The sequence below is a fragment of the Ambystoma mexicanum genome, chromosome 2p, assembly GCF_040938575.1.
Source record: "Ambystoma mexicanum isolate Mex_15411 chromosome 2p, UKY_AmexF1_1, whole genome shotgun sequence".
Taxonomy (NCBI): Eukaryota; Metazoa; Chordata; class Amphibia; order Caudata; family Ambystomatidae; genus Ambystoma; species Ambystoma mexicanum.
Genome location: NC_090923.1, coordinates 315,039,541 through 315,066,133, shown reverse-complemented (window position 1 = coordinate 315,066,133; position 26,593 = coordinate 315,039,541). Strand labels below are relative to the sequence as shown.

The window sequence follows — 26,593 nt, the reverse complement described above, 5'->3', positions numbered from 1 at the left end:
GTCTCTGTGACAACACTGCTCCCATTGCCACATTGGAAGCATCCGCCTCTACAAAAAATGGTTTAGATGTATCTGGGTGAATCAAGATCGTACTGGAAACAAATCTCTCCTTCAAAATCTGGAAAGCTTCATCGGCTTTAGTCTCCCAAATAAACGGAGCTCCTTTCTTCAAAAGCCGAGTAATTAGAGCTACTACACTGGAGAATCCCTTAATAAATCTTCGGTAGAAATTTGCAAAGCCCAAAAAACTCTGGATCTCCTTTACCTTAGTTGAAGTTGGCCAATCTCGTACCGCTTGTACCTTCTTTGGATTCATTTCCAAACCACTTGGAGTGATCACAAAACCTAAAAATTCAACTGAATCAGTATGAAACTGACTTTTCTCCAATTAAGCATAAAGATTATTCTCTATTAATTTCTTTAATACCTGTCGAACATGAATCTTATGTTCCTCTAAATCCTGAGAAAAAATCAAAATATCGTCAATATAAACGATAACAAAGATATCAAGATATTGCCTAAGAACCTCATCGATAAAGAATTGGAAAGCCGCTGGGGCATTGCAGAGACCAAAAGGCATCACTTGGTACTCATACAGTCCAAACGTGGTCTTAAATGCCGTTTTCCACTCATCTCCCTCTTGGACTCGTACAAGATGGTAAGCCTCACGTAAATCCAACTTAGAAAAAATGGTGGCACCTTGGATCTGATTTAACATTTCTGAGATGAGAGGGAGAGGATACCGATTCTTCACAGTCACTCTATTTACTGCCCTGTAATCAATACAAGTCCTAAGGGATCCATCAGATTTAGGCACAAAGTACAATGGTGAAGCTGCCAGCGATTGACAGTGCCGAATAAATCCCTTAGACAAATTTTCCTTTAAATATTCTTTCAAATAATCATTCTCTTTTTCTGTTAAAGCATAAACCCTACTGCTAGGTAAAATGGCCCCAGGCTCCAAATCAATCTTACAATCAAAGGCCCGATGTGGAGGCAACTCTCCAGCTTCCTTTTCATCAAATACATCCCAAAAATCCTGATAACAAGCAGGAAGTTCACCCAAAACTGCTCCGATGTCAAAACCTATTGCCCCTCCTTCTGCAAGCAAAAATGAAACTGAATTCACAACTCTTTCTCCCTCTTCTGGACAAATTTCAGAGAAACAATGTTCCTGACAAAAAAGTAGATTCTAAAGCTACAGTTCTTGCACCCCAATCAATTCTAGGATTATGAAGGGAAAGCCAGGGCATACCCAAAATAATATTCAGGATTGGAGCATCTATTAACTCAAAAGAGATATTTTCTTTATGACCTCCAGTCAACTCCATCACAAGTAACGCTTTAGTATGAGTGATTGGACCCGAAGAAAGAGATGTTCCATCAACTCCTCTGACCTGCTCCACCTCCTTCTTTTCCACCAAGGGAACCCCTAACGTCTTTGCCAATCCCTTGTCCATAAAATTACCTGTAGCCCCAGAATTAATTATAACTGGCCCAGAACCTAAAATCACGTTTTCAAACTGCAAGGATATGTTTATAGTTATGTGAGGAACAGCTGTCTGCATAGGGTTAGCCACTTGTTGCATTCTGCCGAAAGAACAGAAGATCTTCTTGGGAGCAAAAGGACAGTTTCCAAGAAAATGACCACTCCTACCGCAGTATAGACACAAATTATTCTCCCTTCTTCTAACCTTCTCGTCCTAGGACAATGGACCCCTTACCCGACTCTGCGGTTCATTCCCTTTTGGCTTCATTTCTCTGTTCACCATCTCAACCTTAGACCTCTCCATCCTTCCCTGAAACCTTACATCTCCCTGAGAACGTCTACGCTCTAGACGTCTTTCAGTTAGAAATCTAACTGAACAACCAAATCAATTAGAGCATCCAAAGTAGTAGGACGCTCCAAAACTCCCGCCAAGGCATCTTTTAACTCATCCTGCACACCTCTATAAAATAAAAAAGCCCTCTTCTCCTCTGGCCACCTACTCTCTAGAATTAGAGATCTAAATTGAGTGATATAAGAAATCAACTCCTTACCTCCCTGATGAAGTTCCAGTAGTTCACCATCAACCTCTAAAGATACCTGTCTCTTGTCAAACATTTCTTTTAAATTCAGCCAGGAAAAGGGAATAATTATTCAATGCCAAACTCTTTTGACTCACCAAAGGACTTCCCCACGCCGGAGCTTCTCCAGATAAATAGGATAAAGTAAATGTCACCTTTGAGGCATCCGTGGTGAATAACTCTTGAAAGCAAGCGCCCCCAAACAGCACGATCCTCCCCGCAATGAGAGACAATGAAGGACTCTCCCAAAATGGGAATAAGGCCAAGACAGAGTGCAGGTGATCGTAAATGGGAGTTTATCAATCAGATTTGGGCATGCAAAGAACTCTGCAAACTCTGAGAGCGCTCTGTCTGACAATAGCAAAGACAGGCGTATATATTTACAAAAAACGTCATCAAAACCTACATACTATAGGGGGCACAAGTTCATTGGGATTGGGTGGCGACGACTAACTATAGGTGCTGCTGCGGCGTGGTTGGTCTTGGCTGAAGGACGTAACTGGTCACCCTCGTGGGTTGGGCTGGGCCTGGCAGGTCGGCTTGAGTTCATCCGGGCGGTGTTGGTGTGCCAATGCTGCCTGTGGCAGAGATGAATGCCTTTTCTGACTTACTTGCCCTCGGCCATGCACACCGCAGTCATTCAGTCATTTACAGTGTTATTCTCTTTAGTAAATCTTCCGATAGGTTATTTTATAGGTTAATGCAACACAGGAGGAATGCACCTTGTGAGGGGTCTGGAGGTAATATATCGAGGCCTGGTTACCCGTGTCCTGTTGACCGGGGCCATAGGTCGAGGGGCTAAGCTTCGGGGCCTGGGATGGGTGGTACAGGTCTTTCTGTCTTGTTAGAAGTTGTTATGGATGTTTCGCTGTGTGTTGTCAAAGTGTTGGGTGTCCTGACTGCACAGGGCCATAAGTCTGAGATGGTCCGGTGGGTTGTGGGGTTTACGAGGGGGCGCGGGAGTTTAGACAAAGGTTTACCGCTGTGCTGTAAATAATGCAGGTGGCTGGCCGCGGCCTTGGGTGCTGCAGTGGGGCTACAAATCTTTGAAGTGGCTCCAGTCTAGTCGGGGGAGGTGGGATAGCGCAGAGCGGGCCTCTGTTCTCATGTCTTGGCAGCCTTCGCAGGATGGGAGGGGGAATGGCCTTGTACGCATTCACAAAGGTATCTCCCTCGTGTGTTGCCGAATGTAGGTAAAGACATCACAAACATTTGAACACTTTCTATAATACTTATTCAAAATCACTTTAAAACATGCATTTAACTTTGCTGGATGTGTCTCGATTATACCCAGTCTGAGCACCACATTTGTATATTATGTTCTAGCAGTTACAGTATCTTTAGTTACATGCATATACATTCGCAGTAAATGAGGTAGTAGTTGGGTCGGTGGAGTACATAGAAAACGACTCGCCACTGTACGTGACGGTGGTGGCACATAAGGGGCTTAGACATACACACATGATAAGTGCATTCTCGCGCATCCTTTACATGAGTTCATAGTATAGTTGCATTCGCTTTCTCGTGTACTCTAGCAGCATTAGCTTAGTTATGGCGCAAAACCATGGGAGGTAGGCTGCCCAGTGATACACGCAACAAACAGATCCCTGGAGCTTTCCTTTATTATTAGCATCCACCTGTAATGGTGTGAGCTCGCCATTGCTTATATCATGGGAGCATGCTCTCTCATTTTAATACATTCTACAGGCGTTTGTAATATAGGAGATTTTGTGGAAGAAAGCATACTTTGCAAGAGGTCTTGACATTAATATATACATATATATAAAGACTGTCTGCCATCAGATGACCATTTTACCGTTCTTCTCATTGTTCAGGCCTGCTGGCCGGGTCATGCTGATAGGGCTAGTACACTGCGGGAGGTGAACTGTTACAATGTTAGCGTATTGCGCTAGCTCATGTCCGTCTTGTTCGTGAGAACGTGCTCGCAGCGGATCTGCCAGGGTGCTGCGGTAACAGGGATGAGACTCTCCAAGGGTGGGGGCCGCGCTACAGTGCGCTGAGCTCACACCATCTTTACTAGACAAAAAATGGTTTCTGGGCCTAGCTAAATTTGTATGGCCAATCAATACGTGTGGGCAATCAATACGTGTGGGCAATGTCTCCAGCGGGTGAGCCCTCCACCACCTGGGCCCGGGTGGCACGAGGGAACGCCCAATGAGCCATTGCCCTCACCTGGGGAGAAAACGCAGGCGAGAGGGTCTCCTGGACCAGTCCTCCCCTACATTTCCCCCCTTTCGTTACTTAAGTAACGAATTCTTTAGCTCCTCTATCCTCCTACATTCTGCTTCGTCCATAACCGCCTCATCCCATGCAGGAGTTCCTTTGATAGGCATCCATGCTCTGCACACCCCCCTTAAGCTCTCACCTCTCCTGGCGTATTCATCTGGAGTACACGTGAGATATATACACCTGCCATCTCCCTCCAAATCTACCCAAACTTCCTCGTACCATTCTAGTATGCGGGGTTCTTTGATGGTGGTGTGCCACAGCTTATCTACAATCTCCTTGTCGTGGTACATGGGCACTAGCAGGTACCTGGGTGTGTTGTCTACCCCTGTTTGTACTTGTGCTTCTTGCATCGTTTTTATTGTACCGTGTGAGTTGCCCATTGTCACCATCATCATTGCACCATTTGGTACTGCGTTAGCACAGACTCGAAGACCCACCTGGCACAGGCAGAAAATCAAAAGGAGGAACACCACAGCTGGCATCAAAAATTTCACAGTTGTTCCAAGCCATGAGGGGACCCAGGAAAAGATGTTATCGAACCATGTGCTATCTTCTGCTCCGCCTTCCATCTTCATTTTTTCTCCTAGGTTGTGGACTGCTTCGATCACATGGGACAGGGAGCCGTTCTCTGCGTCTTCAGAAGGTACGAAAGTGCAGCAGGCACTTCCTATTTTTCGGCAAACACCGCCGTCCATCGCCGTCAACAGGTCTAGGACATACCTGTTTTGCATGGTCATCAGTCGCAAGGCTCTTAGTTCGACCTTTATTATGTTAAAACCTTCTTCAGTGTCGTTTGCCAGCTGAATTAATTCCCAACAGGTTATCTGGAGCCATTTTTCGTTAGCCCTTGCTTGGACACTTGATACGAGCGAGGCAAAAAATGTTTCTGCTGAGCTGAATAATCGATATTTGTCTGGGATCTGAGCCAATAGTTCTGATGATGCCTTTGATATATAATTTGATGCTCGTCTGTTACGGGTCAGCACCTCTCCCTTGCTTCCGGAAGACAGGACATACATTTGTGACTCTGAAGTTGGTTGAGCCACACTTTGCTGCATGCGTTCCTGTGTCCTTTTGCTCCCATCGATGTGGCTTTCGGGTATCACCATTAGGGCTGAGTGCAGAGTGGCCATTGAGCAGCTGCCACTCCATGACGGGGGGAGGTGTAGGTATGCCTGGTTGCCGCATACCCAGTATGTGTCCATAAGTGCCGCAGTCCCTTTTCTTAGATCTGGGATGGTGAGGGTCTTGTTACAGCTCTTGTTTGTTCCCATGGGGGTTCTCCCTTCTCCTTTAAAACACAGTTCATAGTCTATTACACTCTGCAGCTTGAAAGGCTTTTCGATGGGAGTAACCCAAGTTAACTTTGAAATGTGTTCCTTCCATACGGGTGTGCACGTTTCTTCTATCCATTGCATTTTCTCCGGTGCCACACCCCTTAGTGCTTCAGCTTTACACATTACTTCTTCGTTCTTCCACTTGTTATCAGAAAAGAGTGTCCCTTCAATTACAAAAAACGTTTCTTTCAGACATACAACCCCTGACGGTTTTGGGTAGCACGTTTCCTCGTTCTGCAGCATTTGAAAAGTCACTTCATGTGCCTGGAAGGTGTTCTTAATTCTGCATAACGTGAGATGAAGGAGACATTGGGCATCTATAATTAGCAACTCTTTGGGTAACAGTACTTTGGGTGTACCTGATGCGTGGGGGATGAGGGAGCAAACATAACAGCTCTCGTTTGTTGTTTGTTTAGCTGTGGCACTCATGTCTGCATACCACTTATTTGTTTGGTGGGGGTGTCGTGGGTCTTCCATCTTATCTAGACCTAGCCCATAGTACTCATCATACTTCCTCCTCCCTGCTTCCCTCTTTCGTCTGTTATTCTTGTTCCTTTGGTGCTTCCCAGCCTCCTGAACGAAGGGTAAAACAGACCCCCCTTTCCCCTTCCCGCCCCCCTTCACCCAGTCATCATATAATATTTCATGTGTTGCTTTCATTCTTTGATTGTCTATGGCCATGGGGGCAGGTTGGCTGGTGGGGGTGTTATACAACCAGGATATTGCAGAGGGGTTCCGGTCGTTTAAGCTGTGAGCATTGTAATTGGACATCTCAGGTGGGGACAGTGTGTTATTTTGCCTTTTACCCTTTGGGCCTCCATCTTGTGAGATGACAACATTGGATGGCGTAGTATAGTAGCCCCACACAAGTTTAGTTCCGTCCCATACCAAGAAATCACCTTCCCTTGTATTGGCGTTGACACTTGCAGTTGTATTGGCCCCAGTAGTTGTGTTGTTCCCTCCCCCCTCGTTCATCTCGATAGAGATGAACGCTATGAACCAGTATGTAACCAGACCAAACATTAATGTAATAAACAATATAATGCACGCAGATAGTCCACATTCATACGAATATATGCATTTCGCAGTTAACCACTTTCTAATTCTAGTAAATCTATCCGTTGCAGGCTGCCCGTTAGATGCCATGGAAGCTCCTGTTTTAAGATATAAAAGTGCATTGAGTGCATACATGTAAACATTTTGCTAGCACCATCAGTGCCAATATACATGTGACGGGGAATGGAAAGGGGTGGGGAGGCGGGGAGGGGCATTCACAGACAAGGGTGTATACAGGCTATAATTTGGCATTCCATTAACTATGTATATATATATATATATATATATATATATACACTCAACCAGGTAAAAGTTAATATCTTTATCAGTTGTGCATTTATTCAAGTTTAGTGCCAACACATACACATAAGTTCATATTCAGTCATTCTGCTCAGTTGCATCGTTTGCTGTTGTCTGTGCCTCCTCATCTACCTCCTCTTGTACGTTGCTATATGCTTTCCGTTCGTCGGTCAAGTGCACCCAGTACCTCAACCCTTTGACCTTCACTGCCGTGGGCGTGCAAAATATTACTTCGTATGGGCCATGGAATCGTGGTGCATTCCACCGACGCACAAAGCTTCTGACATAAATCCAGTCGCCTGGCATTAGCTGTAGCTGTTGCCCTGGTTCCGTGACAGCGCCTGTTACATTTCCCTCTTCTCTAGTGAAGGGTGGGGAGAGTTGCTTTGATATCACGCGCGCTGCCCTTGTCAATTTCCTTAAATAATCTGTGAACTCATCTCCCAATATCGCGGCGCTTCTGTGAGCGTCTGAGTGTTCGCGCAGTGGCGAGTGTGCTGTGTTCATCCGTCTCCCAGTCACGATCTCGTGCGGGGACAAATGGTGGTCTTTGCTTGGCTGATTTCGTAATTCAAATAGCGCAAGGGGTAGGCAGTAAATCCAATTCTTCTTTAATGAGAAGCATAGTTTTGATACCCTGCCCTTCAACAGTCCGTTCATCTTTTCCACTACGCCATTACTTTGAGGATGATAAATTGAACATAATTTATGTTTTATTCCCAATAATGTAGTGACTTCCTTAAAAAGCTCATTCACAAAATGAGTGCCGTTGTCTGAGCGAATCACGTCACAAATTCCCCAGCGCGGGAACACTTCCCTTACTAGGAACTTGGCGGCGCTCTTGGCATCAGGTCGTGCGCAAGGTCCTGCTTCCACCCACCTTGAAAATGGGCACACAACCACGATCATGTACCGTGCGCCATTACACCTTTCCCCCATGTCTGCGTAATCTATATGCAGTTCCTTGAATGGGCCAATGGGTTTAGGAATTGTTCCCCGGAGAGTGCGTAATGTCATTACTGAATTGTATATTTGGCATGTTGTACATTCCATTGCCAATCGAGACACATGCTCCTGGAGACAGGGCACGAACCATTCTTCCTGTATTTCTGCTGCGATGTGCTGTTTGGTGTTATGTGCAGGGAAGTGTAGCTGTTGAAATGCAATCTCTAATAGCTGTATTGGCATTACCACTTTCCCCGAGTTATTTTGCCGCCACAGCAGGTCTGTTCCTGACTTGCTGCACCCTCGCTTTGTCCACATTAATTTTTCCTCTGCACTGGCTCCTTCCTGCAATTCTATTATTTGTGCTATGGGCATCATATTATATCCCTCTGGGGGCTCTTCGTTCGTCTTGTGCTTAAGCATGTATTCACCTGTGTCATTTTTCTGAAAATAGGAAGCCTCCTTGGCGGCAGCGTCCGCTGCCGCGTTCCCTAAAGACACAACATCTGTGTTGGATGTATGTGCTTGGCACTTTACTATTGCTACTGCTGTAGGGTTTTGCAGGGCCTCAATTAACTCTTTCAACAATTCTGCATGCTGTACTGGCGTTCCGTCTGCCCGCCTAAATCCCCTACGCCCCCATCTTGCTAGGCCTCCATGTACTGTAGTTGTCATGTAAGCTGAGTCTGTGTATATTGTCACTGCACAACCCTTTGCTGCATGTAGTGCTTCTATGAGCGCAATCAGTTCTGCTGCCTGTGCGGAGTAATGTGATGGGAGGCGATATTGTACCAGTGTTTCATGCTCACCGTCTTCTAACCTCACTACTGCCATGCCAACGTGTTTTTCTCCCGTGTCCACGTCAATTGATGCGGACCCATCCACAAAATACACTTCCCCCTCGCTTAGAGCGTTCTCACACACCACTGTGTCCTCCCCTCTCTCTCCTGTGTAGGTTGCGCAATCGTGGTTCTGCATGTCTTCCAGTGTGCACGCTTCTGTAATGAATGTGGCGGGGTTCACTGTCTTGCATCTCACTATATGGATGTTGGCACTGGACAATATAATCTCGTAGGCGGTCGCCCGCTGTGTGGTCAGTGTGCTTTTTGATCTCTCGAGTATTGCAAATAATGAATGTTCCACAAACAATGTCACAGGGCAACCCATTACTATTGTGGCACTTTTTTCAATCGCGAACGCGGCTGCAGCGAGTGATTGCTCACACGCGAAATGCCCCTGCATCACGGCATCTAAAGTACCACTATAGTAAGCCAGTGGCTTGTGTCCTAAGGACGTTTTTTGAGTCAGCACTGCTGTCATGAGAGTTTCTTTGCAGTGTGAGAATAGGTAAAATTCGCGTCCATAATCAGGGTTTGCGAGTACTGGGGCGCTTGAAATCAAATCCTTTAATGTTTGGAAAGAGGAGCTCATATCTTCCGTCCATTCCATCTTCCTGTTCTCCTGTTGGGCCACCTTTAATGCTTGTAATAGGGGTCTGGTGTATGCCGCATAATCTAATATCCATGCTCGGCAGTAATTGCACATTCCCAAGAATTTCTGCATGTCTTTTACTGTTGTGGGTTCTCTTACTGATCTTATCGCTTCCACTCTGTCTGGTATTATTCTTTTCCCATCTTTTGAAATCAGCTGTCCCAGGTACAGGACCTCTGTCAGACAGTACTGTAGCTTTCCCTTGTCCACTTTGTACCCCTTGTTGGCCAGCAAAGTCAATAATGTTATGGAATCTGTTCTGCATTTCTCTTCGTTTTGTGCGCAGACTAGTAAATCGTCTACGTACTGAATAATGGTGCTCTCAACTGATAGGTTTCCTAGGTCTTCATGTAATACGCGATTGAAGATGCTCGGGCTCTCGCAGTATCCCTGTGGTAATCTGCAATGTTCATATCTTTTACCCCCCAGTGTGAAGGCGGTAAGGTATCTACTCTCTTCAGCCAGGGGTATAGAGAAAAATGCGTTCTTCAAGTCTACTACTGTAAAATGTGATGCCTCTTTCGGGATGCTGCATAGAATTGATGCAGGGTTCGGGACTAGAGGGAACTCCTTCTGAATTACATCATTTAGGGGGCGTAAGGCCTGTATCATCCTCCAAGACCCCCCTTTTGCTTTTTTGATTGGATAAATACAGGTGTTACATGGGGAGTTTGAAGGCACTATTATCCCTTGTGCTAGTAGGGCATTTATTGTCTCTTTTATCCCTTCTTCAGCTTCACGAGACAAAGGATACTGTTTAACTCGCGGTAAAATTGCTCCTTGCTTTAGCTTTATTACCACAGGCTGTACTCCATGCAACAGTCCCACATCATGGGGGCCAGTTGTCCATAAGTTGTTTGGTACGAGCCTCATGTCGTCATCAAAAAACGACGGTGGTGCTCCTACCACTGTCATCAATTGGACGGGGGTCTCCCTTGCTTGTATTAAAATATCACAGGGCATCGCTATTTCCATTACTATCTCACCATCCCCTTCCGTGTCTGAAAAGAGATCCTCATCTGTTACCTCTCGTAGGGCGATGTTGGCGTTTGTGCACAGCACTGTGCGCCACTCACACCCTTCCTCGTCCACTCCAATCACAGCGATCCTTTTTGCTGACACTTGTACAGCGTGCAAGTCTAATGATACCACTGATCCCGGTGCTGTGTTGGGACACACTATGGGGCGGAAGAGGAACTCCGCCGGAATCCTCCAGTCCATGCCTCCTAGCTCGGGAATTATGAGGGCCAGAGTCTTTAGCCCTTTGATAAACATTTCCTCGTTTTGTGGCAGCCCTCGTATTTCCTGTGTGGTTGTGTAGGCTTGCACTACCAACATCGCACGCAAGGGGCATATCCCGGGTGTAGAACACACTATCCCTCTCTCGGTAAATGATATGGTCATGTTAAGTTTGCTTAGGAGATCCCTCCCTAATAAATTTATGGGTGAATGCTCATAATACAGCAAGGGTGCCTTTACAGTTTTACCCCCCACCGTTATATCCAAAGCTTCTGTGTAAGGAACTTCAATTACAGCCCCAGAGAACCCCTGCGTCTCTAACTTCCTGTTAGATAACGGGAATCGGCCCTCTCTGACACATGATTTCTCCGCTCCCGAATCAACCATGAATATAAACTGCTTGTCTCCGATCTGCGCCCCTACCAATGGTTCCTCTGCTGCATTGTAGGTGGTGGATAGAACTGGACACGCAAGTGTTCTCTGTGGGCTGTCCTATGCGGGGTATCTCATCGCCCCTCCCTCATTAAAACACTCCCTGAAACCACTGACATGCCACTGTAAGGTGCTGGTGCGGGGGCCCCATTTGCTGTTGTCGCGAAAGGGTTACCTGGTGTGTATTGCATACTGTCATTGTTTTGTGGGTGGTTCTGTGTCCTATACTGGGGTCCCTGTTGCTGGCCCGTGGTACCCTGGCCGGGGTTTCTTAGTTGCTGCTGTCCCATTGGGAGACCAAATGGGCTACCTGGGTGTGGATGACCATAATTCTCCTCCTCCTGGAACCCATTGTTTTGTCTACTTCTGCACTCCCTGGAGTAATGCCCCCATCGTCCACAATTCCAGCAACTCCCCTGGGGGCCCCTGGGACCCTGCCATCCGTTTCCTCCCATTCCCCCGTACCCCTGTCCGCCTCCTCTCCGACACCCGGTACCCACCTCGTCCCGCTCGAGGGGTCCACTCTTGCCACTGCGGACTTCCACCTTGCTCCTGCTCAGTCCACTGCCGCTGTGCTGTTCCCGCCCAATTAGTTGCCACCCTTCCTTGGAGTGCTATCAGCCCCTCCTCCTCATCATCTCCCTCCCTACTGTGTGGGAGCGCGGCTACTGCTGCTGCAACCTTCACTAACTTTGTCTGTACTAACTTCGCCTCGTCTGCCAATCTTTTCTGCGCCACCTCCTTCTCCCTTTCCTTAATTCGTTTACAATGGTGTACTATTATGCTCTGAATATCTGGCCATCCCTTTGCTTCAATACCTGCTATCTTGTCAAGTGCCTTCTGCACTTCCGTTGGGAGCCCTCTCTTTATAATAAAATAAAATAAAGATGTCGATTGATACCAGGGCGTGCCCGTTTCTGCTCTCCACATCTCTTGAACCCGAAAAATGTAATCCCTAGCCTCCTCCCCGTCATTCATTGTACACTGCATCACTGACTGTAAGTCCGGTGTGTCTGGGAATGTTTCGCGTAAGGCATCCCACACCCTGGCACGCACTGTGTTAAAGGATGCCCCATCATGGCGGTCACAGTCTAACGTTACTCCCGGGAAACCGGCTTTTACCCATACTCTTTCAGCCTGATCGCCCACTGCTGACACGAGCAGACTTTTCACATCTCCTATAGCTAGGGGTACCCCAGCAGTATGTTTCTCAAAGGCATATATCCACTTACTTGCCCCTCCTGACAACGGGGGCAATAGCTTTAATAAATTGGCTTTATCCATCTGCGCCCATGGGATATAATTGGGCCTCCCTCCTCCCCTGTGTATCAACGGGAGCTGTAGCTTTCCTTTCGTCGTCCCATCCGGGCCCGTTTTGGCTGCTGATGTTCCCAGTGATGCCATTTTCCCCACTCTGTTCCTTAATCGCCCCGTCCATTCATCGTCCAGTGTTCTCATTGAACACGTACCTTCCTCCCCCTCGCTTCCCCCTCCCATCGCCATACTCAACCTGTCGCTTTCTTCTAACTCGTCCCTTATATCACACAGCAATTCCTCTCTAATTCCCCCAAACCTTTCTTCGTTTACAACATCTCCCTCTCTGGACCAAACTTCTATTATTTGCGTTGGTTCTTCCTCAATTCTGAACAGGATCTCGCCCTTTTTCCACCCCTCTTCGGGCTTTCTATGTGCACCTGGTGCTCTGGACGTACGCCCTGATCTAGTTGCATCTAGTGCTGTTCGTTCGCATATGTCTTTTATCCTTGAGAGCTCATCTTTTGCTATCGATAGTCTTGACTCTAAATCATCTGTGAGCTTCTCTATATCTACCCTTTGTGTGCCTGCCTGGGCTCGCTCCCTCGTGCTTTCATATGGCGGAGGTGCCGTGGGCCGGTGGGGTGTAGTATCTTTCGGGGGAGGTATGTAAGTGGGGTCACTGTACCCCTCTGCGGGCACAGGCTTCTTTAATATCGGGTACAAACTTATTACCTCTACTGGTGGCGCTACACTTGACCCTTCTTTGACATCTCTTTGTATTAGTAGTGGATTGTCTGTGGTGGACAGGAGATCAGGATTTAATGCTGGTGTTTTAGGCGGTGGTATCTCTTCAAATAACCTCCAAAGATCTAATATTTCCCTCCTATTCTGCAGCTGCTTTCCTTTGTATTTTTGAAAAATGCATGTGGCCACCGTATCCAGAACACTTTTATCAAATGACCCTCCCTCGGGCCAAATCTGAGGTAACCCCTCCCCCTTTAGCTCGGTCACCCATTGGTCGTGATATTTTTTAATCCGCTCCACGTATCCCGGGAGATTCTTACAAATATGTGATAAGGGTGTTTCGGCCCCCATCTCTGTGCTCTCCTAGTACTGGTGTGTCTCCGTGTATTTGCAACTACAATGTAAATGTAGTATCAGTATTATTCTTTATATTTTACTTCACATTCAATGTTGGGTCCCTTTGGGCTCTCCTCCTCCCTGACTGCGCAATACAGAACTGGCCGTACACAATGTCTATTCCGTTCTCTTTGGGGGGCACATACAAGAGCAACCCATCCCTTATTTTGACAATGTCAGCCTGGAAATCAAAGAGGTACCCACTCACTTCACTATATTGACGTTATCTGAAAAGGGAAAAAAGTTTTATCCGACCACACTTACCATGACCATTTAACTATTATGCATTTATAACCGCTTCACACATTCACAACATCAAAATGTCTTCTAGCACATACGAGGTGCACACACCTCTTGGCACCACTCAATTCACCATTCACGCTGCCCTCCCTTTCCTCCCTAGCCGGCTGTCCCTGTTCGTCTTATTTAAATATCTAGATGCGCATATATATATAGATATTAACCTGTTTTCCCCCCTTCTAGTAGTACTCTTTTTCTCTTACTGTCTCCCTAAGTTTGTGCTAATCACAGTTCTTTATTCTCCCCCCACCCTTAAAGAAAAGAAAGGAAAAAGGTAATAGCGGTCACTAATGTACTCTCAGTGTCCCCTTTTGCTGAACACTTTTATTTTATACTCCACTTCTTCATATATTCCCAGTACTAGTCAAGATAGCACTATGCGGCGCCGCCTTCCACCCCCTTTCGGAGCTAGGTTCCCGTCACTTTTATCTCTTATTCACCTCTTGATCCTAATGGCCATATGCAAAGAAAAAGCAAGGAAAATTTAAGATGATCCTTAGAAGATCTGCGTACCCCCCCCCTATCGTTATCTGTCTTACACTTCTTTCCCCGCTCCCTTTAGAATCGCTCGCACTCAGTACTCACGTGCCCGTCTTGAACCGATAGTCTCCGAAACTGGGTCCGTCCAGGCAGTGTCGCCGTCAGCTCAACAGTCAGCCCCGGCTCCGGCGAGCGGTACTCAAAGGGGATTTTTCAACCGGGATCCCGTACCCCCTCTCTATTGAGTGCACACTTCTTAGTGTACCGGTCGCCGTTGGCGGGCAGCCTCCCGGAGCCGGCTCACCGTGCGTATCCCTTTTCGACCGGAGATTCTCGTGCCAAAAGGGGACGGTTATAAGGAATTAGGAAGAAATAAAAATCACGCTATCGGGGTCACCACTGAAAGCAAGCATCCCCAAACAGCACGATCCTCCCCGCAATGAGAGACAATGAAGGACTCTCCCAAAATGGGAATAAGGCCAAGACAGAGTGCGGGTGAGCGTAAATGGGAGTTTATCAATCAGATTTGGGCATGCAAAGAACTCTGCAAACTCTGAGAGCGCTCTGTCTGACAATAGCAAAGACAGGCGTATATATTTACAAAAAACGTCATCAAAACCTACATACTATAGGGGGCACAAGTTCATTGGGATTGGGTGGCGACGACTAACTATAGGTGCTGCTGCGGCGTGGTTGGTCTTGGCTGAAGGACGTCACTGGTCACCCTTGTGGGTTGGGCTGGGCCTGGCAGGTCGGCTTGAGTTCATCCGGGCGGTGTTGGTGTGCCAATGCTGCCTGTGGCAGAGATGAATGCCTTTTCTGACTTACTTGCCCTCGGCCATGCACACCGCAGTCATTCAGTCATTTACAGTGTTATTCTCTTTAGTAAATCTTCCGATAGGTTATTTTATAGGTTAATGCAACACAGGAGGAATGCACCTTGTGAGGGGTCTGGAGGTAATATATCGAGGCCTGGTTACCCGTGTCCTGTTGACCGGGGCCATAGGTCGAGGGGCTAAGCTTCGGGGCCTGGGATGGGTGGTACAGGTCTTTCTGTCTTGTTAGAAGTTGTTATGGATGTTTCGCTGTGTGTTGTCAAAGTGTTGGGTGTCCTGACTGCACAGGGCCATAAGTCTGAGACGGTCCGGTGGGTTGTGGGGTTTACGAGGGCGCGCGGGAGTTTAGACAAAGGTTTACCGCTGTGCTGTAAATAATGCAGGTGGCTGGCCACGGCCTTGGGTGCTGCAGTGGGGCTACAAATCTTTGAAGTGGCTCCAGTCGGGGGAGGTGGGATAGCGCAGAGCGGGCCTCTGTTCTCATGTCTTGGCAGCCTTCGCAGGATGGGAGGGGGAATGGCCTTGTACGCATTCACAAAGGTATCTCCCTCGTGTGTTGCCGAATGTAGGTAAAGACATCACAAACATTTGAACACTTTCTATAATACTTATTCAAAATCACTTTAAAACATGCATTTAACTTTGCTGGATGTGTCTCGATTATACCCAGTCCGAGCACCACATTTGTATATTATGTTCTAGCAGTTACAGTATCTTTAGATACATTCGCAGTAAATGAGGTAGTAGTTGGGTCGGTGGAGTACATAGAAAACGACTCGCCACTGTACGTGACGGTGGTGGCACATAAGGGGCTTAGACATACACACATGATAAGTGCATTCTCGCGCATCCTTTACATGAGTTCATAGTATAGTTGCATTCGCTTTCTCGTGTACTCTAGCAGCATTAGCTTAGTTATGGCGCAAAACCATGGGAGGTAGGCTGCCCAGTGATACACGCAACAAACAGATCCCTGGAGCGTTCCTTTATTATTAGCATCCACCTGTAATGGTGTGAGCTCGCCATTGCTTATATCATGGGAGCATGCTCTCTCATTTTAATACATTCTACAGGCGTTTGTAATATAGGAGATTTTGTGGAAGAAAGCATACTTTGCAAGAGACAAACACTTGAAATTGTCACCTCTAAATGATTGCGCAGCCCTGAGCAAATGGTAAATGACCTATTCAAATTGAGTGTGTAACAGGACAACAGATACGGTGAAACAAAGAGTCCAAAGCAAGTAGATTCTTCAGTCAAAATACGCTGTTGAAACAGATTTTATGAAATGATGCAAAAACAAGACTGCCGACACGTGTTTCGACCCAGAACAACGGGTCCTTTTCAAGGCAAGACTGTGGTGTTAGTATGATTCATATGCATTCAAATACAGCAATATATTATGTAATCATGCCATAAAGATAAGAACATTTGAAATTTAAACAAAATTAACCAGCAGAGGAAGAAGAGGAGGCCAGGGTTAAAGAAGAGAAATGCAAACAAGAAAGAAAAAAGCCCATATGTACATTACATCATGTCAAAGAGCAAAGCAACCATTTCAATGTGAAACATATTCCAAGTAAATAAGAAGTAAATAAAAAACATTTGATTTATTACCATATATTGTCGAACCAAAAATCGCGGTCGAAGTGCCAATATGTGAATGTCCATATGATGAAAACAAAATAATATGTAAAAAAGAGAGAGAGAAGAAAAAAAAAAAAAAAAAAAAAACACCATAAGCCTGAATCCTAAATGAATAAACAACTGGTACATTTTTACAATTAGTTAATCCCATGTACACCCATAGTGCAAAGGTATCAAACTATTGTGCCAAGGATCAAAATGCTCATCCCTCATGCGCCTCATGGTGGTAAAATGTATTGTTACATTGTCACCCGTGTGTGATATAAATGTTAGAATGAATAAATGTTTTACCGTATGTTATTCAAACTGCGTTGGAAAACCCAAAGCCCTCCTGGGGGGGCAGATATATGGGCCAATTCTAAAGTAGTTGATTCTCCTCAAGAAAATAAGCGGCAAATAACTGAAAAATACATAAACAGAGAAGCCCAAGGCATGAGTTGCCTTGACAAGAGATCGACTTATGACTTGAATGGGTTGTCAAAAAAATCCAAATGCGTAAAAATAATGGACAGCAATACCTGAAGCAGTCTCTGTTACTGATACAGTGTGGTACATTCCCAGAACATGGGAGTTTGTTCAAACGTTGCAACTGCCAAGGAAAGACAATGCATCAAAACCCAATTCCACAGATGGGTCAAATAACATGAATATTTATGAAAATCGTTCTAACAGTGAGATACTCTGAAGGTACTGTCAAGCCCATACCTGTGAGTTCAGGGGCTGGTTCCCCACTGTGGCCAAAGTCCAAGCGCTTCACGAAATCAGTGTTGTGCAGTTCATTCCTTCCATGTGTTTAGAGAAAAGAACCTAAAAATGTGTCACATGACTCAGTCATGTGGTTAAATTTAGTGCATGGAATTGTGGTAATGGTAGTCATTGTATTAAATAAGGCAAGCGCTTGCATTTTATATGTGCCCTAGAGAATGTCTACATCCGTTAGCACAACTAATAAATATTAAATAAAAGTCTAATGCATAATAAGCTGTAATGGCAGTGTGCATGCAAATAGAAATAATAAAAATATTTTAATTGGAATTAAAAAAAAAAAAAAACTTTGCAAGAGGTCTTGACATTAATATATACATATATATAAAGACTGTCTGCCATCAGATGACCATTTTACCGTTCTTCTCATTGTTCAGGCCTGCTGGCCGGGTCATGCTGATAGGGCTAGTACACTGCGGGAGGTGAACTGTTACAATGTTAGCGTATTGCGCTAGCTCATGTCCGTCTTGTTCGTGAGAACGTGCTCCCAGCGGATCTGCCAGGGTGCTGCGGTAACAGGGATGAGACTCTCCAAGGGTGGGGGCCGCGCTACAGTGCGCTGAGCTCACACCATCTTTACTAGACAAAAAATGGTTTCTGGGCCGAGCTAAATTTGTATGGCCAATCAATACGTGTGGGCAATCAATACGTGTGGGCAATGACTCCAGCGGGTGAGCCCTCCACCACCTGGGCCCGGGTGGCATGAGGGAACGCCCAATGAGCCATTGCCCTCACCTGGGGAGAAAACGCAGGCGAGAGGGTCTCCTGGACCAGTCCTCCCCTACACTCTGGACGACTTAAGAAATGTAATTCACACTGGCCCTCATTAGGACGCAGGCGTTAAGGGCCTGCTTTTTGCAGGCGTTAAAACCCATGCTGCAAAGGGACCTTGGTGCTACATTTTAGGTGGATTGTCCGGGGGTTCAGCAGCTTCCGCAGACGCAAGACCGTAATTTACGGTGGCGTAATTAGCGCCTTTCCCCATTCCCATTATGCCCTATGGGGCAAAAATGGGAATGGGGAAGGGTAAAATGGGAAATGGGGATTTACCGCCCCCCTCACCTTGGAATGGGGCGGTAAATCCGCCATCCACCATGGCGTAAACGTAGTTTACGCCATGGTGGTAAGGGTACGACCCAGGCGGTAACTTACCGCCTGGGTCTTAATGAGGCCCACTGAGTCTGAAAAATGTGAAATTTTTTACAATCTCCCAAAAAGCGCTCCGGGGCAGCCAAAGGAACAGGCATAACTAAAGTTCCTAAACCCCCCACCGCCTCCACTCTTCTTGGAAGCCTAGGTTCTTGTTCTTCCCCTTCTCTCACCAACTCAGGGGGAGACCCAGCACCCACCGAAACCTCTACTTCTTGCATTTGAATTACTTTAAGTATAACTCTTCAAACCTCTGACAAAGATTTGAATACTCCTGATGAGCAACCCATAACTCTTCGTGCATTTCTCTAACCATTACTCCCAACGCCTCCATGGTTGTCTCATCGGGGTTCATAACAGCTCGGGCAGACTACCTTTATTGGCCTTTCATTCTGTCAGGCTGAGATTCTGATTTTGCGTCTGCGGAAGCTGCTGAACCCCCGGACAATCCACCTAAAATGTAGCACTCAGTGCTCCAAATTGTTTTTCAGCTCAGTTTACCACACTTCTAGGGGAAAGGGGGAAAAGTGGATAAAATAACAAACACCAGGCTGGGCGCTATTGACTAGCTGGTTCCTCACCTGTAGTTGAGACAAAAGCATATACAGCACCACAATTACTCATTGAGTCACTGACCTTATAAACTATATCCTTTACTAAATAGTTAAAAAGACCATAACTGATACTTCTCCTGAAAATGCCCTGAGAAGTGATTTAGTAGATAAGACTTCCTTAATAGTTGCCAGGAAAGCTTAAAGATCATTCAGCCTTCTTAGATAGGTCCTTGAATGCATTAGCAGTCTTTCCCAGTAACTTCTTAATCTTCTTTCACTTTTACAAACTTTTTTAGTTCAAGATGAAGCAAGGAAGTTCCAACGAAATCCAATCTGGTAAAGGTTTTTTGTATGTTAATATTAGTCTCTTAAAGATGTAGAGCTTGAAACTTGCGAAGGGAATTCACGTAGTAAAATTCACGCTTGCGTGCTAAAATTCCACATAGCAAAAAACATGCACATGCGCTTTACATCCACGTAGCAAAAAACATGCACACGCGCGATTGCTTCTCTTAGCAGAAAACACGTACACGCACTTTAGTTCCACGTAGCAGAAAACACGTACACGCGCTTTAGTTCCAGTAGCTGTAAACACGAACACGCGCTATAGATCCACGTAGCAGAAAACACATACACGTGCTTTAGTTCCAGTAGCAGTAAACACGTACACGTCCTATAGATCCACGTAGCAGAAAACATGCACACGTGCTTTAGTTCCAGTAGCAAAGTTCTCGCACACGCGCAATTAATTCCCATAGCAAACACACACATGTGCAGTTGACTCACATAGCAGGATTCTCATGCACGCGTGGTTGCTTTATTTAACGGCTCAAACACGCGCTTGCTCTGAAAAGTCACGTAGCTTATGAAAGCATGCGCGCGCATTACAGTTTTGCGTGGATACGATGAACTTGCTCGCGCTCGTGAACCTTTTCAATCAGATTTTCATTTTACAAAAATTACGTAAGACTAAGATAGTTCTGTATTTAAGTTTCCTTCCACTTAAAAATTATTAGAAAGCACTTATCTCATGAATGAGTCTCAGAAAAGTTCTTCTCACTGATAATGGAATCTTCTCACTCCTGTTCTGTGTCCAAAACGAAATCCAAACTCTTTTCCAGTTTATTACTCTAAGAAGCCGCTCGACCGCTTGAAACTTTAAACCCCTGATCAAGTTAAGCAGGAGCAGCTTTTCACACGACCTCTCAGCTGGGCTTCGATGATGAAAGGCAGTTTAGAATGTTCACTGTCCTTCCTATAAACAATCACCAGCCAATCAAAACTTAGGCTGAGCACTTCCATCTTGGCTTGGGGCCTTTTCCAAAGGCTGCAATTAGGGTTAAGGCTAAATTGTCTGTATCTCAAATAAAACCAATCATAACACACCAAAACCCTTACTAACTACATATGTGCCACACCTGACCCAATGTATGTAAAAATAAGTCAATGTATGTAACCCCTGACCTAAGAACATGTCAATGTATGTAACACCTGACCCAATGTAACACCTGACCCAATGTAAGTAAGAATGTGTCAACCTGACAGGCACAACACCCACAACACAATGCGGTCATGCATGGGATCAGTGTGATACTGGTATGTGGATTGCACATATATGTATACAGAGTGCATTCCCTTTTCCTTCTCTCATTTGGGTACGTTATTATAACCATACATGGCTCCATCCCATACACTTTTAAATATGTAACTGTCCTAAGGTACTCACCTTTACAGATTTATTCTGGAGGACATGATAGACTTGTTACACCAGCAGCTGTGAGATATGCCACTGTTTGCATTTGGAATGATGTGGTGTGAGCACAGCCTTGCTTCAGGAAGTGCAGTATGACATAGAGACAGATTTTTTTACCATCACACTTTTGCGATATGGACCATTTACGCAGCTACTCACATACACTTCATTCCCAGGTAGCTGCACAGGTGACTACCTTATGTGGTGAGTGCAGGCAGACTCCATTGGGGATGGGGAGTGCATTGCAGATGATATGAGGATATTTGCATTAGGCATACCATGTTGTGTTTGTGACTGTAAAGCCCCTACTGCCTTGTGTGCATGGCTAGGGCCCTTGGACCTAACAGTCTGGCCACTGGTTGGAAGGTTTCAGATTGTTACCTTGTTTGGGTCATTTCCTATACCGATACGTAACTGCAGTCAGTTACGGTACGTGGCGACATGTTCGCAAGCATGACTCCATTGCCTTGTAGTGGGAGTGCCCAAGGACTGGGCTCTTGGGTGCATGGGTGGAGGCCGTGGGCCGCCGCATGTACCCAAGAGCCTAGGCCTTGGACACGCACCCCTGCAACGCAATGCGCCCATGCATGGGATCACTGTGATATTGATATGTGGATTGCACACATATGTATACAGAGTGCATTCTCTTTGTGTTTGCTCACTTGGGAAAGATATTATAACTATACCTTGTTCCATCCCACACACTTTTAAATATGTACTTATCCTAAGGTACTCACCTTTGCAGAATCATTGTGTAGGACATGTTAGACCTGCTACACGAGCAGTGGTGTGACATGCCACCATTTGCGTTTGGAATGGTGTGGCCGTGACCAGTGCCTTGGTTCAGGGAGTGCAGTAAGACATTGTGACATGAAAGGATTTTTTTACCATCACACTTTTGCGATATGGACATTGTACGCAGCTACTCACATTTACTCCATTGGCGGGTAGCTGCACAGGCGACTACCTTCTGTGATGAATGCAAGCAGAGCCCATTGGGGATGGGGAGTGCATTGCAGATGATATCAGGATATTTCCATTTGGTGTACCATGTTGTAGTGTGAGTGCCAAGTCCCTACTGCCTTGTGTGCATGGCTAGGGCCCTTGGACCTAACAGTCTGGCGCCACTGGTTGGAAGAAGGTTTCAGATTGTAGCCTTCTTTGGGTAAGTTCCTATACTCATACGTAACTCCAGCGTATACTCTTGGAAATATGCATGTGGGTGGTCACGATTACAGAATGGTTGTGGAGGATATTTTAGACTTGGTACACCACCAGAGGTGGCGTGAAGTGCCTGGTGTTGAATATGGTGTGCGTCATTGAACCTGTTGCCATTCACGGACTGACATGCTATCATTTGTGTTTGGTATGGTTTGCCTCTGATCATACCGTTTGCTTTGAGAGTGAAGGAAGACATTGCGACATGACACAAGTTACTTAGCATTGCACATTTGAAATATGGATCATTTACAAACCGACCCACATACATTTGCACCAGAGAAAACCATCCACGCAGTGAAGTATCGCCATATACAGGACGGCAAGCCATACCACTTTCTTTTGATTACTTTTTGAGATGGCCAACAAACGCGGTTGGCATTCCTATGGTGTGCAATTGTTATGTGTCCTTCGCTTGCATTACCTTTACGTGTGGGTTTGACACACCATTGCAACACTCACTTGCATAGCAGACATTAATCGTGGACAGTCGTTGTTCACTGCATGCACTCTGGGTACTTTCCTAATGTGTGTGCCCAGCATAGCCCACTCTGTCATGTGAGCAACTAGGTCCGGAAACCAACAACATAAACAAAAGCAAAAGCAGACATGCGCACACAGAGCGTACGTTTCCAGAACATTTCCCTAGTTTACGCACAACCCTGTGAATTGTTGGAAGTACTTTATTTTGCTGCAGAATGTTCACAAGAACATGTAAGGTGGCTAAAACTACCGGTCTTTTACTGTGCAAACAAATTCCAGTGTCCAATGCCTTTTGTGCACTTCTGTACTTCTTTTTCCGTCTGGCAAAGTGGGAAAAGGATTACTTTGTGGTCCTTGGTAGACTGTGTGGAAAAACACATTTTCTTTGCAAGGTAGGAAAGGTACCAGCTGTTGCCTCTGTGATGCCTTATAGCATAAAGGTTTGTAGGATGGTTCTTATTGCCGGAACCGCAAACGGACATAGAGGCCCATATCCGTCAGCCCAGATAAAAAACGACGGAAAAGACATTGCTTATGGTAATCTTGCAATGATTCATCCACCGCCCGTCTGTTGGAATGTGGAAGGAGTAACACACGCAGTGAGGTGCAAGGTATCTGAAAAGAAACAGGAATAAGAATACATGTAAGTAGCTGTCATTAGTGGCAGCGTACAAGACAACAGTTTACGGGAAGGATGTTGTAAACGGGTTGTAGGTGGCTGCCTCATGGACGTTTGGGTGATCTACTGTGTGTTAATGAGTAGCATCATATGTTCACCCTCTGCCTTGCTCTCTGCTTTGTAGGTGATAGTGTCTTTCTACGACTCCACACATGCGAAATGTCTTTCAAACGTTGGCAACAGACCCTCCTTTCATGTGTTTCCTTTTTATGAAAAATGCAGTGCTAGCGAGTGTCGTTGGACCCACAGCACAACATCTGTGTGTGTTTGTCCAAGGAAATATTTAAAAAAACTCATAGGGGTCCCCTCTGATTGCAGGAGAATGCATGAGCTGTTTTGCTAAAAAATGCAACACTAAAATATCACCTGTCGACGTTTGTGTGCCGATCGAGTGCTACGTGCACCTCTGGCCGTTATTACTTTCAATACAATGAGGGTGCGTAGAACTGGTAACTGAAAGGGCTTAGTAAGGACAAAACAGGCAATGTAGTAGTACACGATTGAGCATAAAGTGTTCTGTTTCACTGCACGAGTTGCGTTCCCTTTTCGTCTTGTCCTTTTTGTCTGGATTTGCAGGGGCTGGAGAATCATGCCAACAAAACGACCTACAATCAAAGCTGCCATTTATGCTGAATGGTGGAGACATGGCACTGTAATGGCTCGTGACTACTGCTGTTACAAACCCCCGTACAATGCACACAGAGAAAGTGTTCGGTAAAGTAACTTCATAATTATGCATACAGAACTGCAGCCTAATAAATGTGAATCCTAAGACACATGTAATGTAAAGTTCTACTTACATAACCTCTACAAATTCCATGCTTGTATTGGGTGGATGACAAATTGCTGTGTACAGCGTATTGAATTGTTGTAGACTACCTTTGGGGCACATGGGCAGAGCAACTGCACTGTAAGTTATCTTTCCTTTTCTTCTACAATTCCATACAATGTCTGCACTTGGAGCTAATCATGCTTCCCACTCAAGGCTGTTTTACAATGAGCAGTTGTCCTGTTGAAGGAGAGGAATGTTAGGTTTTGCTTTCCGGAGAACATGGCGGAAAAAAAAGGATCCAAGCGGCAACGTGTTTCGATTTTACCATGTGTTTCCGAATGTTGGTACGGTGAAGTTAGTATGACGTTTAAGGAGAGATGCGGGTGCCGTACACATGCTGCACTGAATGCACAGAGGGCAACATACATTAAATGTGCATTTACAGGCCCTAAGGAACATTTATATGTGCAGTGTGTAACGAGACAATGGTGTACGATGGTAGACTGTGTATGCGATGGGTCAGCATATGTGGATGGCTGGGCCATCGTGCACAGTTTGGTGTCTTGCAGCATGAAGATGGTTGGGGGCTCTCGTTGATCAAAGAAAATGAATTACTTCATACCTCCTTCAAACACTCTAAGGGGGGTATGGTTTTCAAATGGTGTTTGCATTACACATTAAGAAAGGGAATCAGAAGTTTGAAAGAGTAAGGAGTATTGCAGAGTGTCAAATATGGCTGCCGAGCTATGTTCCATGTGCTCCAGTTAAAACTGTGTTGTATACCTTCTTTTGAAATGGTGAACATAACAATAAAGATGACCTAATGCCCTAAACGGTGCCAGTGGCATGCAAGGAGGCAAATGTTGCAGCAAATAGGACAGTTACATAAGATATATGGATTAATTGTTCAGTTTGCATTGTTGTGATTGTGCAGATTATCGGCTAGGTTACTGTACTATGGTGCATTCAATGGGTTCACCTATTAAAGGCTTAGGTGAATAGTGTATGTAGGAAAGAGGTTATCCATTCGGTGGAAGAAATGTCATTCAATGTGAACTGCACTGGCTAATGGGTAGGTGGTTGTGTTATGTGTGGGGTTTGTGGTACATGGATAAATGTTTGTATGCATGGTTGTACTGTGCGGTGGTAGTTGTGGGCAGGGTCTATTATATTGAGTGCATGGCTGGAGCTCCTACACTGTATGGGGTGTAGTGAAGCATGTAGGGCGTAGGCACAAGGCACATAGTGTGATGTAGGTGTACATTGTAAATTGTGGCATTGCTATGTGGATTGCAAAAATATGTGCACACATTGCACTGTGGACATTACAGAGAAGTTTGATACAAATAATTTCAGACTTACATTTTGGATTGTGGAGGGCCTGTGCTGTTTTTTGTGTATGGGATTTGAAATGTTGTACTAATCGTTGCTGAATTATCTGTGGGAAAAGAGAACATAACATGTTAGAGTAGGTATTCTGTTACTTTTCAGTCCACTACATTGCATATTATTTTTATTTACTTTGTGGACCCTCATAACTAATACTTCATAAGTACTATGCTTTGAACAAATGTACTGTGCAATGGGCCCACTTCCTGTGTTTCTTTGCATAATGATTGGGTCTGTGGGGAAAAAGAATCCATGATGGATTTAAAAAAATACGCCTGAATTGCTTTGCTGCTATGGTGCACAATAAATTACAGTGATGTTTGCAGTGGTTGTAGCAATTCTTAAGGTGTGCTCTTGAAGTAGGAGGAAATGTAATGGTTTACGATTTCTGGTCTATACATGTTGGTAGTATGTGTGGCGTTGTATAGCCATTGGTGTTTTATAAATGTTTACCTGCTTCCTTTCTGTAGCACTGTTTCTTTATGCGTTTGGTTTCTGCTGGTGTTTTGCAAGTATTGTGCCATTGTACTATGCTCCTGCAGAATTGTGAGGGTAGTTATGCACCTGTTGGCGTACTGTAAATGTTTATACTTTGGAAGTGTTCGAGGATATGTTTGTCGCACAGTGGTTGTTGAAGGTTGAGTTGGATTGTTTTAATGCTGCAAGCAACATTGTAGTATTCTGGTTGCAGTTAGGTACCAGGTGGCATATTCTAACTGTATACACTGTTCCATTCCGATAGGGTACGTTTACAAGCTCCTGCATTGCTGTTGCTACTTTCACATTTGTGTACATTCAGAAGTGGTGGTGTACCATTATGGGTTTACGTAGTGACAGTTGCATATATATATTGCATTTGTATGAGTATTCTTAGACAGGTGGTGACTCATTTGCATACTTGCTGGTTTCAGAGGTTACTGAGAATAGGTTTGAATCCTCAAACTTGGTACTTTCCCTTTAACGTTTGATGTGGAAAATACTGTTAGTGTCATTTCTGTACATGTATTGTTTGTCTGAGTGTACTCATTGGGTTCATTGGGAATAAAATTGTCCA

The 26,593-nt window shown here is 45.3% G+C and overlaps 1 protein-coding gene across 1 annotated transcript in view; it reads left to right on the top strand.

Annotated features, from left to right (window-relative positions):
• CHDH (choline dehydrogenase) overlaps positions 1 to 26,593 on the top strand; it is a 1,156,730-nt gene that overhangs the window by 39,857 nt on the left and 1,090,280 nt on the right. The gene's annotated exons all lie outside the window — the stretch shown is intronic.